General features: G+C 44.5%; 1 long non-coding RNA gene across 1 annotated transcript in view; it reads left to right on the top strand.

Moving 5' to 3' along the window:
- LOC130456326 (uncharacterized) overlaps window positions 1-13,646 on the top strand; it is a 35,448-nt gene extending 21,802 nt beyond the window's left edge. The window contains exon 2 of the long non-coding RNA XR_008915002.1: window positions 12,735-13,646. This is a non-coding gene — a long non-coding RNA (uncharacterized LOC130456326). The remainder of the gene's footprint in view (window positions 1-12,734) is intronic.
- Window positions 13,647-14,322: the final 676 nt, after the last annotated feature.

The raw sequence follows: 14,322 nt of genomic DNA, 5'->3' as shown, positions 1-14,322 counted from the left end.
CTGACAGTCTTTATTCTGAGGATCCTTCTGGATCCAACATTCTGTTCTAAGGTCCCTCCCAGCTCTGGCAGTCTTTATTCTGAGGATCCTTCTGGATCCAACATTCTGTTCTAAGGTCCCTCCCAGCTCTGACATTCTTTATTCTAAGGATCCTTCTGGATCCAACATTCTGTTCTAAGGTCCCTCCCAGCTCTGACAGTCTTTATTCTGAGGATCCTTCTGGATCCAACATTCTGTTCTAAGGTCCCTCCCAGCTCTGACAGTCTTTATTCTAAGGATCCTTCTGCATCCAACATTCTGTTCTAAGGTCCCTCCCAGCTCTGACAGTCTTTATTCTGAGGATCCTTCTGGATCCAACATTCTGTTCTAAGGTCCCTCCCAGATCTGACATTCTTTATTCTAAGGATCCTTCTGGATCCAACATTCTGTTCTAAGGTCCCTCCCAGCTCTGGCAGTCTTTATTCTAAGGATCCTTCTGGATCCAATATTCTGTTCTAAGGTCCCTCCCAGCTCTGACATTCTTTAGTCTAAGGTGCCTTCCAACTCTAACATTCTGTGTTCTAAAGTGCCTTCTGGTGCTGACTTTCTTTTGTTCTAAAGCCCTTCTCAGTTCTGACATGCTATCCATGTTTTGCCCATCCTAGACAATACTCCATTCCCTTGGTTCAGATTATTGCACTGAAATATAATGGTAGCAGAGACTGATAAAGAACTCTTGTGTGACCTGGGCAGGGTTTGGAAACTGGATGGCTCTCCACTGAGGGCTTTGAGCCTTCACTAGAATACACGTCACTTGAGTAAATACATTTGTGTTATGGAAAGTGGGATTTTATGCACTAAAAGGACATACATTTAAAAAAAAAAAGGAACCTCAAACCCTTGTTTTGTTCCATGTACCGCCCAAGTCCTAGCTTTAGAGGCTGGGTTGGAGAGGGAAGAGGAATGTCCTCTTTTCTGTCATTTTATAGAAATAATAAAACGGAAGTAGGTTACTTTGGGCAGGATTCCCACCAAGGAAGAGAAAGCAAAGCCTTAGCCTTCTATAAAATATAATACCCATGGTCCTCTCTGTGGAAGGATGGGGAAGATCCTCTAATTGTCCCAGAGGCCCTTGAGCAAGTCTCTAAATGTGGAACCCCATCAACATAGAATTCTGTGACTCAAGGAACTTTCCCCAGACTTTCAGCCCTGCCCTTATTTCTGAGCAAAATTAGTCAATCAACAAATTTAAGTATTTACTCTATGCCAGACATTGTGCTAAGTTCTGAGGGGAACAAAGGAAGGTAAAAACATTGTCTCTGATTTTAAGGAACTCACATTCTAATAGGGGAGATAACATGTAAGTAATTTATGGACGAACAAGACACATACCGTATAAATGGAAGGTGCTAGAAAAAGGGGGATGGAGGAGATTGGGAAAGATTTCTTGCCTGTCCAAGTCTGGTGTATGGAACTGGGCACAGAGAGCACTCAATGAATTTTTAGGAGCAGATAGGTGGCACAGTGGATACAGCACAGAATCTGGAGTTGGGGAGACTCATCTTTCTGAGTTCAAATTCAGCTTCAGACTCTTACTAGCTGTTTGACCCTGGGCCAAGTCTTTTAATCCTGTTTGACTCAGTTTTCTCATCTATAAAATCAGTTGGAGAGAAAAATGGCAAACCACTCCAGTATCTTTGCCAAGGAAACTCCAAACACGGTCATAAAGAGTCAGCCATAATCGAAACAACTGAACAACAACAGTGGTGAATCTTCACTGAATTGGTTTGAGTTGTATTGGATGACTGGTGTTAGTGAGGTACGATTGTAAAAAGAGAAGTAACAGATGACAATGGTATTAAGCTCTCTGCTTGGAAGAGGGCCCCTTCCCTTGCTCCCTGATCTTTCAGTGGTCATAATCTTGCTGGGTGGCTCAGTCCCAGGAAGCGGATATCAGTTGGCCTCAGTGTGAAACCTATTTAGAGTTAGAATCTAGAGATGGTGTGGTCTAACCTCCTCATCTTACAAAAGAGAACAGTGAGGTGGAGAAATGGGGAAGGATTTTGTCAAGGTCAGATAGGAAACTGCGCCTGGGTTCAAATCCAGATTGTAATTCCAAAGCCAGTGTAGGGCAATGCTGTACTAAGAGAATGCTCCTTCTCCTAATCTTGTCCCCCAGAGGTATTTGCTTAACTCCTAGATCAGACCTTTCAGCAAACATTTCAGGCAACCTCCCCATCCTCTTGTAATAGCAAATAGGGCAGGGGCTGCCCAAGGGATCTGCCCAACTGTTCATTTAATAAATGTGTATTAAACACCTATAAAATTCTCTGTCCCATGTCATGGCAAGTACGAGAGTGGGTGACATAATTCCCAGCCCTCCTGAAGCTTGAAATTGAGTGGAAGAGATGAGTTGTTTGCACAGGGAGTTGATGAACAATTAAGAGATGCAGAAGTCAGGACCCCATATACAATGAGAGGCCCAGATATTGGAGGCTGCGTGAAGGGGAGAAGCTGGAGATGTTAAGGGAAGACCATGAAGGAGGTCCATCTTGAAGGATGGGTTGGAATTAGATCAAGAAGAAATGAGAGGGTATATCTGGTAGAAGGGATGCTATGAGCAAAGACACTGGGAAAGGATTGAGTAAAACAGCTCAAGGTGATGTCATGGACAACTGGAGTTTAGAGGGTTCATTTTGGGAAGCAAAGAAGACTGGAGATGTTAGTTAGGGCCACATTGTAGAGGACCCTGAATGTCAGGCTAAGCTTTTTGGCGTATAGAAAGAACACTGAATTTCAATGTCTGGAATAGTTGTGTTCACATCTTGGCTCTGCTCTTTGTACAAGGCAGATTTCTGTGTGATAGTGGACACCTCAATTCAAATTTATTAAGGACCTACTATGTGCCAGGGGCAATGGTAGGTCCTAGGTATACAAAGATAAAACCAAAGGGAAGGGGCAGCAAGGTAGGCTAGTAGACTGAGAATCAGGTCTAGAAAAGAGAGGTCCTGGGTTCTACTGTTACCTAAGATACTTCCTAGCTGGGTGACCCTGGGGAAGTCACTTAACCCCCATTGCCTACTTTGGAATGAATAGTATAGAGTCTAAGATAGAAGGCAAAGGCTTAAAAAAAAAGGAAAATAATTCCTTCCCTCAAATATGCTTTATTTTACTGGGGCAAGGGTGGGGATGGAAAAGTAGAAAACTGACAAAGACCAAAAAATAAAAACATTTTAGTGGGGGCTGGATCTGTGGGTTTAATTGCTATAGGAAACTCCTTCAGAACAATAGCCTGGGGACACCAAGAGACTGAGTTTTCCTGAGTCACAAAGTAAAACCCACATCTTTCTGGCTACAAAGCCATCTCTTTCTCCATTCTGCCATGCCTCCAACTATAAAATACAATTCAAAATAAATACAAGCTAATAAAGGAAGTAGCCCAAACCCCATCCTTCTCTTGGGGCTCAGTTTCCTCATCTGTAAAAGGAGACTTGAGTCAGTAATTTTTGACATCAGTTCCAGCTCTAAAATCCTATGATCCCATGAGTTGGTTCTTCATGTCAACAGCAATGAGATTGTTTGGAAAGAAAAGGCTAAGGTGCCCGTATCCATTTATGTTCTTCAATTATCTGAATTTCCCCACCACTTGCCTTTGGGAATTTCTTTCTTCTGCTGCTTGCTATTATTTACTACCTGCCTTCTGGGATTTCTTCTCCACCACACACGGCATTTAGAGAGTCTCTGTGCCAACCAAGATGTCTTACCCCTACCCCTACCACCACATCACCCCACCCAAGAACTAATGAATGGCAACTACTCTCATGAAAACCTTTGAGACTACAGAGCAGCAGCAATAGTGGCAGGTGAAGACTCCCTCCTTCAAGAAGTGGTTGGGAACCCGGGCAAGGTCTCCACAATGGGGACTCCCCTGGAGTGGGCACCTGTTTCCATTCTTTAATGAGAAAGGTAATCTGTGGTTGGATTGGAGGAGGGCAGAGAGGTGAAGTGGAAAGCTCGCCCTGGTGGGTCTCAGCCTCTCCTTGCCCCCTTCCCCCTCCATCCAGGTCAGGGCTCCTGTAGCCAGATTAGCTCCAGCCTGGAGTTGGCTCAAGGCTTGGCGGTCACTGTCGGGTTACATCTGCTGGGCCATGCAAGAGCAGTTCCAGATGCACCAGGAGTGCCACGCTAGAATTTCAATTTCATCTCCTCACAATCATTTTCAGCATCCTCTTAGTGCCACATTAACGAAGCCTGCTCGTTTGAATGCATAATTAGCCCAAGCATTCTACCTCGATAATTTCAAGGCAGGGGAAGAGAGTGGAGGGGGGGGGTTTAGGAATTTGCATATTAATTTAGCAGAGGGAGAGAAAAATTGTTTACCACTCGCTTCTTGCTGTTGATCACAGCGGACTTAACTCTTTCGCGCCCGCCATCTGGAGCTGTGGGTCGGGAACTCAGCATGGCATGGGGAATAATGTCTCTTCCCAGCAGGCCACTGAGTAGTCACCCCTGACATTAACCATGAGGGCTTAGTCAGCTTCCATGCAGTGTCCTTGGCCTAGGACCACCCGTGATCCTGGACAGTGAAATGATGAGGGCTGCTAGCTGGCAGCCAGTGCTAAAGGAGATAACACCCAGCTTAGATTCTAGCAGACATTGACTCCTGTGATATCCTTGACCCAAATTAAGAGCTGCCATGTGTGCGAGCTGGTAGGGATGAGGCCAGTACCAGGACTTGGACACCTAGAGACCAGACAGATACTGGCTTCTAGTGCCCCTGTGGTGTCATACCCATTCGTTCCATCTTTTACTTCACAAATATTTATTCAGTGACCACTCCACTAAGGAGTCTGTCCAACACTGGGGAAATTGAAAGAGATGCAAGAGCCAGTCCTTGCCTTCAGGACGTATATATAGTCTATTAGGACAGATAAGACATGTACCCACACAAAGTTACATTACACATACATATATATTTGCATATATAAACATGAATATCCATATATTTCTATATTATATAGAAATATATCTATATCCATCTAATCTGTCTATCCATCCATCCATCTATCTATCCATCCATCCATCCATCCATCCATCTGTATACCTACCTATCTATCTATCTATCTATCTATCTATCTATCTGTCTGTCTGTCTGTCTGTCTGTCTGTCTGTCTATCTATCTATCTGTGTGACTTTGAGCAAATTATTTAAATCTCTCTAGATCCCAATTTCCTCATCTGTGATAGTCTTTAAGGCCCCTTCCAACCCTAGATCTATGTAGCCTCATGATCAGCAGAGGTAGCATCAAATTGTGGAAGAGTGGTGGAAGATGGATTCTGGAAGACCTGGATTCAGATGAAGCTCATTCATGTAACTCTGGAATAAATCCCTTAACCTCTATGTACTTTAAGCAACCCCTCCAGACTCCAGCACTGATGGACAGAGTTGCCACGCATTGGGCTTATTGTGTGAATTACCTCCCTAATGAAATCACAGGTCCTATTTGAATCAGAGCTGTGTGAGTGCTATGAATGAAATGCTATGATAATTTGGAGTATAAGAGGATCACTTTCATCTGAGGGAATTAGAGAAGACTTCATAGAGGAGGTGGCGTCTAAGCTAGGCTTTGAAGGATGGGTAGGATTTTGATCAATAGGAAGGTGGGGGAAGGACCCAGTTCTAAAATTCTCTTTGTTTAGCCCCTAAAGGATCTGTCTATGATCATCTATCTGCCCTCCCCCCCTCACCACCACCAAACACACATCTGGCTCCCACCCTGACTGCCTCCCTTGGATTTTCTCTAGACAGTAGTGTGACTCAGGAACAATTCTGCCTCCTGGGAGGACTGATGGGGACAGAGTTGATGACAGGTGGAAAAGTGGGTAATGAGCTCTTGCAAGATTGTAAGATTCTGTCAAAATATAAGGTTTTAGGATTTGATAATATCCTAGAAAATAGAAAGCCAGAGCTAGAAGGACCCTAGAGTTTCCCTCATCTGTAAAATAAAGGGATTGGGCTAGGTAACTGCCCTTCTTGTTCGGAATCTAGGAGCATAGCATTTATATAAAGGTACTCCTTGAATGTATGGTGAGGACTGTTCCTGTGAAAAAAACAGTATAGAAGATGCATGTTGAAATGGATTTTTTCAGTCAGTCAATCAACAAGTATTTATTAAGGATTTATCAAGAATTTATTAAGGGGAAGCAGCTAGGTAGGTAGAGTGGATAGGTGGATTCAGTGGATAGAGATGGGAAGTCTTGGGTTCAAATCTAGCCCCAGATACATCCTAGCTGGGTGACCCTTGGCAAATCACTTAACTCCCATTGCCTAGCCCTTACCACTCTTCTGCCTTAGAACCAATATATACCATATTGATTCTAAGAAAGGAGGGAAGGGTTTTATTAAGCATTTACTGTTTTCCAAGGTCTGTGTTAATCACTGGGGATTCAAAGAAGGTTAAAAATAGTCTTTGATTTCAGGGAGCTCTCTCTCTAATAGGGGAAACAGCACACAAATATATATATATATATACATGAAGGAGCTGTATAAGATATAGAGATGTAAATTGGAAGGTCTTCTCAGAGATAAAGCTCTATTGGAGGTGCTGAGAAGAAAAGGGGAGAACTAAGAATGACTTCTTAGAGAAATAGTGCTATGTTGGGTGGGCAAGGAGCTCCTGATAGAGCTTTTGTTATAAGTATTTTTAAAACCCTTATACTCTGTCCTAATAACAACACTAAGACAGAAAGACAAACAGTAGGCAAACAAGATTACATGACTTGCCTAGGGTCACCCAGCTAAGACAAGTCAGAAGTCAAATTTGAACCCAGGACTTTCTGACTCCCTGCCTAGCTCTTTTTCCACTGAGCCACCTAATTGCTCCACTATAAGTATTAATTTTAGTTAGTGATTTATTCAACTACAAATGATGGCCTCCACTAAGGTCCTGATGCCTCCACCCAGTATCTGGCACATAATTAAGGTCATAGGAGCTAATACTGGATGGGTTTTGACCAAGGGTACCAAAACTCCCATCATCCCACTGGAGTTAGAGGGATAGATGTGATAAAGATAGGTTTGGAAGCTGGAAATGCTTTGATACCTAGCAGTAAGAGATGGTCTTCTGAGGGCCAGTCTAACTAAATTTGGAGATATGGTTCATCACCAGTAGGTTGGCTACCATTTTATTTTGATCCCAGCAGTTGATAAAAGTCACCTATTATGGCATGGAAGGGTTGTGGCCTCTGCAGGGAATTCCAGTACCAATGGATACATGAATCTTTTAAAGAATGTTCAGTTGAAAATGTTTTCCTGAGGCAGTATGTAACTTTCTCATCCTGAGACTCATTTTTCCCATCTGTACGAGGGATTTGGACTAGATAAACTCTGAGGTTTTGTCCAGCCCTAGATTATAAATTTATGAAAGTATATTTAAAGAGGCAACTGGAAAGCTCAGCGGATTGAGAACAGGCCTAGAGATGGGAGTTCCTGGGTTCAAATATGGCCTCAGACATTTCTTAGCGGGGTGACTGTGGGCAAGTCACTTAGCCTCCATTTTTTTACTATCTTTTTTTAAAACTACTCTTTACTACTTTACTTTTTTGCCACTCTTCTGCTTTGGAACCAATACATAGTATTGATTCTAAGATGGAAGGTAAAGATTTAAAAAAAAGAAGGTGTATATAAATGAATTACCCAAGACAGCAGGACATGATGGATAAGAGGGACAGCTTTGAAGTCAGGAAGAACTGGGTTCTAGTCTTGCCTCAGTGTTCTAGACACCTTTCTAAAATCATAAATTGCAGGGAGTTAATGATCATATTAGAAAAAAGAAGTTTCCACAGTAGGGGTTTACTATACAGGTTCAGACCAAAATAAACACACGTGTAAGTGTGCATGTGTCCATAGAGGGACTAAATCAATTAATGACCAATTACATTAACTTTTATTCTATGCCATTATCCTAAGAGACCCCGGGAAAGGACCTGGGCAGGGGGGCCATTGGGGAATAAGGGCTTCATGAAACATGTAGACAAGCAGACCAACTCATTTGGTGTGGTTTGTGCACAGATCTAAAGGCTTTGAGTAATATCATAGATGCAATCAGCAGAGAAGAAGCTCTTAGCCTGAAATGTTGTAGGCTGAGAATTTGCCTGGACTTGGCAATTCTGGTGCACTTCCTTCTGGGATAGGAAGAGAGTCCAGAAACCTACTTTGAGGGCACTGTTTCATTCTGATGTTGGACAAGTTGGGGGTGGGGGGGTGTGTCCACCAAAAGCAGCTGGTCCAACTCCTGCCACTTATTTGTAATTTACACCTTCTCGAACTGACCTATAGCCATTCTTTTCCTACCACCATACCACTTTCTGGAGAAGATCCAACTTTTCTAGCCACCTTATGTTCCAGCTGAATTGAGGATGTATTTCATGCCCCTTGTCCTAGGCTCAAAAATTGCTAGTGATAGCTCTTAGCTTAGTGAGTCTCTAATCCAAAGCCCTCTCACCACCGATGAGGAAATGGAAGCCTCTGGGGAGCTATAGAGTGATTTACTCCAAGTCACACAACTAATAAGTGTCAAGTCCTAGAACTGAACCCAAGTCCTGACTTCCTCACTTTATTGAAAATGGAACTGAGCTAAATAGTCACATAGGAAATTAATGGCAGTATCAAGATTCGAACTTGGGTCTTCTGACTCCTTTTCTCATGATACATAAAAAACACCTTTTTTAAGGAAAATAGAGAGCCAGTCTTGAGAAGTTATTCAGTGGTGTCCAACTCTTTGTGACTCTAATATTTTCCTGGAAGAGATCCTGGAGTGGGTTGTCATTTTCTTCTCCAGATCATTTGACAGATGAGGAAATTGAGGCAAATTGGGTCAAATGACTTGTCCGGAGTAACAAAGATAATAAGTGTTTTAATTCCAGGCACTGAGCACTCTCCACTGTGCCACCTAGCTGCCCAAAGCCAGGAAAAGCTCTGTTCAGATCTTGCCTCTAACATTGGCTGTGTGACCCTAGATAAATCTCTACTTCTCAGCGTCCCAGGCAAAGCTCCAAGACTCAGATTTACAGAGAAGTTGCCAACCTTACACCCGCACTATGAATTTCCTTGCTAGGAGGTTTGGGTCAGCCTTTAGACTTGAACCCTTCATTCATATCTTCCGTAATCTGTTGTCTCTTCTAACACTGCCCCTACCTTGGTCTGCCATTTGCTTCCTTCTCTCTTTATTCTGCCCTGATATTTTTCTGTTTGATTTAGGCTCAAATCCTGCTTCAGATATTTACTAGTTATGTGGCCTTAGAAAAATCTCTTAACCCTTTGGTGCCTCAGTTTCTTCATCTGAAAAATGGGGTTGGATGGAGGGGTTAGACCTGGTGGCCTCTCTTCCAATTACAAATGTATTATTCTATTGTCTTTACTGATTGTAAATACATTTCAGACTTTTTAGTCTGCCATTCAAAATCCTCCAAAATTTGTTAGCACTCCAGCTATTCCTCATACTACTCTCCTCTGTATTTTCTTTGATTCAGTTAAGATGGACAACTCACTATCTTCCATCCATGTCCTACATTCTTGCACCTCCATTGTATTTGCTCAGTTTTCCCTGCCTCTTCCTATTGACATTTCATGTAGCTATTCATTCATACCTCCATTAGGAATTCATCATGTATTATACTATACTATTAGAATGTAAAAGATTTAAAAAAAAACCAAAAACCTCTTACCTTCCATCTTAGAATCAATACTGTGTATTGGTTCTAAGGCAGAAGAGTGTTAAGGGTTAGGCAATGGGGGTTAAGTGACTCTCCCAGGGTCACTCACACAGCTAGGAAGTGTCTGAGGCCAAATTTGAACCCAGGACCTCCCAGCTCTAGATCTGGCTCTCAATCCTTTAAGGCACCCAGCTTCCCCCTAGAATGTGAAAGTTATACAGGTCATCTGGCATCATGGATAGAGTATTGATTGGCCTTCGAATGAAGAAGAGCTGAGTTCAAATCCCATTTCTGACACAAGCCATCTGAGAAATCATGCAATTTCTTAGACTTTATCCACTGTTTGCAGTCTATGCTAGTGAAGAAAATGAAATCTTCCCACTTTGTCTTTAGGTACTTACATAACCTATTATTGTATTTGTTATGGCAGAGGGGCTGTCTTATCTAAATATGGTACTTCTTACAGAGGCTGCCTCGATGATGCTCAGTGACACACAGGAGATGCTTAATAAATACTGAATTGATTTAGATGGAATAGAATGGGATGTGATGGACTTGTTTTTAATCAATGGTGCTATTGGCACCTCTTTCATAGGTCAATATGATCTTCAACTAGAGTGTACAAGCCACCCGTGGTCTCCAAGTGACTTCCAAGGAATACACAGGTCTGCTAATAGGCAAGGGTGGTTGTGTTGGGCTTTGAGACAGCCCAGAAACAGAGAGACGAGGGCAAGTCACAGAGCTTGCCTACCTGCGTGCCTGCTGCTGCTGCTGCTGCTGCTGCTGGAAAGTCCCCAGCAGCCCCTGAAAGCCTGGGGCAGAGAGATAGTGATGAAGACATTATTCTAAAAGGCTTCACTGGCAATCACCAAGATTGGGGATCCCCATGCCTGTCTCAGACCACATCTCAGGGGCCCTGGTGGGAGAGAAGACCAGGGAAGTCCATGCCTGGCATTGTGCTGGGGCTCCTTTTTCTCCATTTATTCCCCCCCCCCCCCGATTTCTAGCCGAAAGCCCCTAGTCTGAGTCAGCGCCCTCTTTGCCTCTTCCTTTGTCTTCCTTCCTCTTGTAATGAGATAATAAAAAAGCCCAGCAGTAGGAAAAAAATCTAAGGCAAAGGATATTTATTCATTGGGCTGGAGGTCAAAAGCTCTGTCATAGAAACATATATATATATGTCTCTGTTCCCTAACCTATCTATATGATGGAAATGACTGTGCTTCTCTGTCTACCTCAGAAGGTGGCAGAGAAAGTAAAATGTGAACATGCAAAGCACCAGACATCTCATCTATTCATAGCTGCTTGCCTGTTGTCTTCCCCTCAGATGGTAAGCTCCTTGAGGGCAGGAACTGGCTTCAGATTTCTTTGTATTTTTACTCCTGTGCTTAGAACAGTGCCTGGCACATACTAAGTGCTTAATAAACTTGGCTGACTGACTACAAAAAGAATTGGATAGGAGTCAGAGGTTGGGAGTTCAAATCCTGCCTCTATCACTTACTAGTCCTGTGACCTTGACTAAGTCTCTTGATTTTCTTGGGGCTCACTTTCCTCGCGAGATCACTGGACCAGATTTAAAGCTGGGAGAGGCTCCCCATGTTCTTAAAAGTGTAAACTTGCTGCCAGTTGTAAGGGTGGCTGGTGGGTGGCCTCTGTGTCACAAAGAGGTTGGCTGAGGTTGGCTTGGAATTCTGGGGCGTGTTACCAGGCAAGGTCTGGGGAGAGGAGTTGTTGGGGATCTGTGGTGCGGGGGGTGGCTCTGTGGCCCGCCCCTGGTTCCAGGCCGGCTGCCTGGCTGCTCCTGGGGAGGGCTCTGAACAGCTTGCTGCCAGGCTCCCCGCTGTCTCCTGCTCATCCAAGTGAGCTGAGATGACTCCCTTTGTTTGGAATCTGTGGGCGTCATGAACCGGGTTTGGAGGTAATTTGTCTGTCTCCTGCAGCTGGCTGTCATCTCACATCTGCGAACTAGTTTCATTTTCACGGTCATTAAAAAATCCCAGGTCTGACAGGTAGTAAACACACACACACACACACACACACACACACACACACACACACACACACGACTTAAGAACAACTCAGACACCTTGGGCAACCCATTGGGCAAATGGGGCTGGGGATACCTAGGGGACAAGGCAGCATTGTATATGGTAGAAAGTGGACTCGATCTGAAATAAGAGAAACTGAGTACAAATTTCATTCTAACACTTAATAGCTGAGTAAACTAGGGCAAGGCGCTCCCGGTTCCTTACTCTATCAGATAAAGGTTGGCATCTATTTTCTTCTATTATCTGATAATATTTTATTGCCAATCTCTGATTCCGTGTAAAAACATTTTTTTAACATTAAAAATTTCTGTTTCTTCTCTCCCCCCACACTGAGATGGCAAGCAATCTGAGAGAGATTCTCCATGTTGGAGTCCCTTGGAGTCCCATGCTAGGGTCCCTTTGGGCACTCTGAATAGGGTCCCTCAGAGCAGTGAATTGGACAGGCTGTAGGAAAGAGAAATGATGACAGAGAGAAATCCTTCCTCTATCCCATCCCATCCAGTTCCCATGATGAGGGAGAGAGAGAGCCCTGGAAATGATTGAATTGTCTGAGACTCACATTTGTTGGGTCAGGGAGAAGTCAGGAGACTAGGTCCTAACTGTGACTGTCATTGACTAGTCCTAGTCATGGGTTATTGGACAAATCATTTTCCTCTTCTAGACATAGTATTCTCCATCTTTTGTCTCCATGCTTTTGTACTGATTGCTCCCCAGACCTTGAATGCACTCCCTCTTTACCTCAGTCTCACAGAGACCTTCTCTTCTTTTAAGATGCAGCTCAGGCACCATCTTCTCCATGAAACCTTTTCTGATCCTATTCCCAACTGCTAGTGCCTTCCCTCCCAGACTTAACTACGTAGGATTCCCAGTGGCATCCTGATATGGTAAAGGAGGGCTGAGAAAAACCTGGACTCAGATTAGTAAGTCTTTGCCACTAGCTGTATGACCCTACTTTAGTCCTCCGTAGAGCCCAATGCTGTTACCTCTTCTTTTACAGGGTGACCTGGTGCCATGAGACAGAGGATGAGCTGGAGTTCACAGGATGCCTCAGATGAAAAGTGATGGAGCCTACATATAGCAGACAGCAAGTTCACGATTCCAAGATTCCCAAGAAGCAGAGCAAACCAGTGCCTGTTCTGAGGGCTAGAGGAGAGGCACAGAAAGTCCTTGGCTAGGCTGAGGGTACTTGGCTACTCTAGTTCTTCCTACAGAAGGCTTTCTCCACAGGATCTCCCTTTTTCCCATGGAATTTGTGGGTTAACGCCTTTTGAGATGCTGCTGCCTCTGCCTTCTAACCTGAATTGTTCCTCTTCCATGTGCTCAGACCCACCTCTCCCCATTGGAAGAATATTCAGCCTGGGTTCAAGGAACTCTGGAAAAATGTAGGACTTCTCCTAAGGCTTGTGCTCCTCTGGTGTCTGACTGCTCCTGCTTCCTTTGCAATGGAATTATGAGATGCATGGGCCTCCTGGGACTTGGCTCCCTGGGCCCTGTGTGTGCTTTTTTTCCAAGGGCTGGGTTTGGGCACATCTGGTTGCTGTCAGGCTTTGAAATCCTTGGCTCACATTCCTGGGGCAGCTGGGAGCAGGACTCAGGCTACGTGGTAGGGGAGGGGAGAGATGATGGGCACTGCCCCCCAGGGATGATCTCAGGGAAGAGGAGTTTTTTGGCCATTGCTGACACTCCCCACCTCCAGACCCCCCCCCCCCCCCCAGTGGAAGCCATATCTCTCATGGTCTGCAATCTCTTGTGGGCTCTGGGGGCTGAGGCAGCAGCGGAGGAGGGGGCCAGCGCACAGGGGGTTAACCGCTGATTACAGCCTTTGTCTCTGCATCAGTGTACATAATGCGTTCTTCATTTGCATACTGCAGTGTGCGCTCAATTAAAATGAACTTTTAATTTCTTCTAAGTAAATTACTTCTTCCCGGTACGTGACGCGCACAAATGTCAGAATAATGGGAGAGCCTTAATGAGCTGGGAAGTGGAACCAGGAGGGAGGGGCTGCTGCAAAGAGCCCCCCACACAACCCCCCTCTCTCTCACACACACACTCACAAACATACATACAGGAACACATATGTATACATAGACATGTAGACACCAGCAGGCATACTGATAATTCATGTACACTGACGAATGGGCACACACATACGACCACACACCGATGCACACAGACCCAGGCACACTAATCCTTCCAGCCATCCTAATGGGAATGAAACAAAGAAATCAACTGGGGCCACAAGCCTGATTTCAGAGGCTGGCTCTCCTGCTCCCCAATGGGAGGAGTGAGTTGGGGGAGCATTGAGTGCAGGTTTGGGGATGCTCAAGTGTCTCTCTTTGAGTTGAAAGACTTGAGGAAAAGAGGAGTCAATCTGATTCGAGTTATCCCTTTGTCTTGACCCAGGGAAGGGGAAAACCCAATCCAACCCAAGTATCTTCCCCTGGCCTCTGCCCTTGCAGGTTGTCCTGGTTTCAGCACCAGAGAGGCAGGACAGCACCAAGGCAGCCTCCCTCCTTTCTACTTAGCAGGAGATGGCAATCTTCCCTCTTGGGTCTGATTGTTGGGCAACTGGGACCCCCAAGGAG

The sequence above is a fragment of the Monodelphis domestica genome, chromosome 1 (genome assembly GCF_027887165.1).
Source record: "Monodelphis domestica isolate mMonDom1 chromosome 1, mMonDom1.pri, whole genome shotgun sequence".
In the NCBI taxonomy this organism is placed as follows: Eukaryota; Metazoa; Chordata; class Mammalia; order Didelphimorphia; family Didelphidae; genus Monodelphis; species Monodelphis domestica.
The sequence above is the reverse complement of the archived record's forward strand: the minus strand, read 5'-3'. Positions and strand labels throughout refer to the sequence as shown.